The sequence below is a fragment of the Mustela putorius genome, unplaced genomic scaffold (genome assembly GCF_011764305.1).
Source record: "Mustela putorius furo isolate JIRA1106 unplaced genomic scaffold, ASM1176430v1.1 tig00537227_pilon_pilon_pilon, whole genome shotgun sequence".
NCBI classification, from domain to species: domain Eukaryota; kingdom Metazoa; phylum Chordata; class Mammalia; order Carnivora; family Mustelidae; genus Mustela; species Mustela putorius.
In genome coordinates, this window is record NW_025422368.1 from 2,366,426 (window position 1) to 2,369,442 (window position 3,017).

General features: G+C 50.0%; 1 non-coding gene across 1 annotated transcript; it reads left to right on the top strand.

Moving 5' to 3' along the window:
- Positions 1 to 2,387: 2,387 nt before the first annotated feature.
- LOC123390086 lies at positions 2,388 to 2,492 on the top strand. The gene has a single exon (XR_006604728.1). It is a non-coding gene; the product is annotated as a small nucleolar RNA U13 (small nucleolar RNA).
- Positions 2,493 to 3,017: the final 525 nt, after the last annotated feature.

A 3,017-nucleotide genomic window follows, 5' to 3' on the forward strand; every position in this document is an offset into this window, starting at 1 on the left:
GAGGCAGGTGGATATGAAAATAACTGGAAACATAGACTCCTGGATTGACATTTTCTTCCTTTTCTCCTTTCTTCATAAAGGATTAATGGGGTCGGGGGAATTACTCTCCCTTTTCTCCTCCGCTTGAGTGGGACAGAGCCACATAGTTCTATCTTTCCCCCAAAACGGCTCAGAGAAATCTGGCTATTTCCAGGGTCTTCTAATCCGAAACATCCCTAAGGGGTAGTTCAACCTCACAATCGGTCTCCCACTAAGTAAGTCCTTTCTGAGAACTATCCTCAAGACTTCCGGCTGTGGTTTAGGGCAAATTTTCCCTAAAACGCTGAGGAAACAGGAATCTTGCCACACGTTTTTCCTTCACCCAGTAAGATCCAAAGAATGAGAATGCGCTACTTACTGGCCACTCCACCATGACCCAAGGAGAGGACCCGCAGACCCTGCGAGGGGTCAAGGCGGCCACAACCTACCCCCAAAGGGCTGTGTAGCGACAATCCCAAACGCGCTCTTTCTGCACCGTCATTTGCATAAACCCCGTTCTCCTGCCACCCAGCTTCTGTAGTTACTCTAGTTCCGCGAGACCCGCCCTCCACACCCTACCCCTCTCACCAACCCGTTCGCCCCCACCCCGGCGCACCCCCGCCTGCAGCCTCCCCTGCTGGAGACAAGGCGCCGAAGCCTCCCGCGGCTTCTGAGTCACAGCCTCCGAGGAGGCCGGAGGGAGGCGGCGTGGGGAGAGGCGGGGGCTGCCGCCGGGAGCTGCGAACCTGCTGGTCTGAACTAGACCGTCCGCGAACAATATGCCACCATTTAAATCTGAACGCGCGCCAGCCGCCGATTGTGATGTTAATTCGGGGATGATTTAGGGGGGCGGGACGAAGGGGGGGCTGGCCGCCTCTCTGTCAAAGTGCTGTCCGGGGGCTTAATATTTGTAATTGAAGCTGATGAGGACTCTGTCTCTGTTTCCACTGATAAAAAAAGGCAGGGAGGGAAAAAGAGCAACTAAATTATGGAGCCGGGAGAAAAACATGATTAATCAAAGGTCTGAACTGTCGCCGTGTTCGAGGCCCAGTAAATCTCGCCCGGCCGGGGCCTGTGGAGGCCGGAGGATAAATCTGAACCGCCCGGTGTTTGCCGCCCCTCTCTGTTTGCCTCTCGGTTAGCACGTCAATTAATTCGACAATTGGATTTGAAGAGATGTCAGAAGATTATCGAGGGGGAGCCAGGAGGAGCGGGTGTGGAGGAAGGGGCCCCAGAGATGGTGAGGAAGGAGGCGGGAGCCGGCGGGGTCAGCTGCTGGAAGGATCCAGAGAGACAGCCCCGCCAAGACAGTACCTCGGGCTGTCTGGGTTAGCGCCGAGCGGAAGAGACCCGGGGGAGGGCGGTTGGGCTGCTCCTTGCCTACGGCTACGGTTCCCAGGCAACCTCTCCGCACACGCTTCCTCCAAGCTTACCCAAATTTTCTCTAAATTCTGCCCCTGTGTCCTCGACTCTTTTCTCAGTTCCGTTCTCGGTTTGAAGTTGATGGGTGTCCCCGCGTGAATTCCTTTGCAATTGTTTGTATGTTTGTTTGTAAACGGGGTTTACTTGTTCCCAGGTCCCTCCCTCTGATGCACCCCATCTGACCCAGAGTCTGCCCCCAAAGACTGGGGCTCCCAGAAAGACGGAGACCAAAACTTCCCTCTGAGTCCCTTCCCCTAGTGGTCAGAACAGAATTTCTTTTCTCATCTCCCAAGTGTCCCTCTCATACACACACTTAGAATTCTAAGCTATTACCAAAGCTACTCTCTGCTTAAGGAAAACGCCTTTACAGACCACATAAACAGGCAGCCTGACACAGAAGTAGCTGCTTCAAAAATTCAGTTCTTTAGTAACTTAGGGTGGATCCCCCAAAGGGTGGCCTCATCTCCTAGAAGCAAAGTGTCTTTTTTTTTTTTTTTTAAGTTCTCCCCCCAACCTCCACACCACCACCATTTTTGTTTTGTTTTGTTTTGTTTGGGTTTTGTTCTTATTTTTTGTTTTGGGAGTGACCTTGATTTGATCTTTGGGGCAATGGTAAGGTGTGTGTGTGTGTGTGTGAGAGAGAGAGAGAGAGAGAGAGAGGTAGATCATTCTTTAGTAGGTTTTGTCCCTGGTCTCTGTAGAATTTTAGGCAGAGATGAAGAAGGTTGGAACCATGAAAATGATTGTGGAAAATGACTAGATGAGTTTGGAAGCTAGGGATGGTGGTGAGGGCAGGGACATAAAAGTCATCCTGCCAGGTTGGCTGGTGTTAAAGAAGCCCTAGGAAAGGACACTAGCAGGAACCCCAACCGGAGGCTGCCCTAGTGAACAGGACGCACAGCTACCCTTGGTACCCAAACAAGGGAGATTAAGAAGAGAGAACTGAGATCCTTTTGTAGTTCATAAGCATGATGATTGGGTGTTCACGCTTCTGTGTGACATGTGCCGCCCTTTAAACCTTGTTACGACCTCGGCACATTACCCATCTGACATGAAAAAAAAAAAAAAGAAGAGAGAACTGAGCCAAATAACATGAGGGGTACAGCAGATCCATTTTTATTTAAGCCTACCAATTTAGAATACGGACTGATGCCAGCCAGCCATGCACACTTGTTCAGATAACTATCATCCTTTGTCTACATACGAAGGAGGCAAAATCCCATCTCCGAAAGGACAAAATGGAGGATTTCAGGCAGCGTCGGTTTCCAAATGCAGGCTCCTAAGAGAAGTCGACTTTTGCCTGCTCTTTCATGTTACCTGGTCACAATCTATCACCCGTGTAGGTTAAGCTCCACACTCAGAAGTGAATTGAACTGACCACCTGTTCTTCCATCACTGCTTAGTTGTAGCTATGTGCTCTCTGAATGCTTCCTTGATAGCAAGCATCCTGTATACTGGAAAATGTGTTTGGTTTTTTTGTTTTTTTTTTTAAGATTTTATTTATTAATTTGACAGTGAGAGAGAGAGCACAAGCAGGGGGAGTGGCAGGCAGAAGGAGAGAGAGAGAAGTAGGCTCC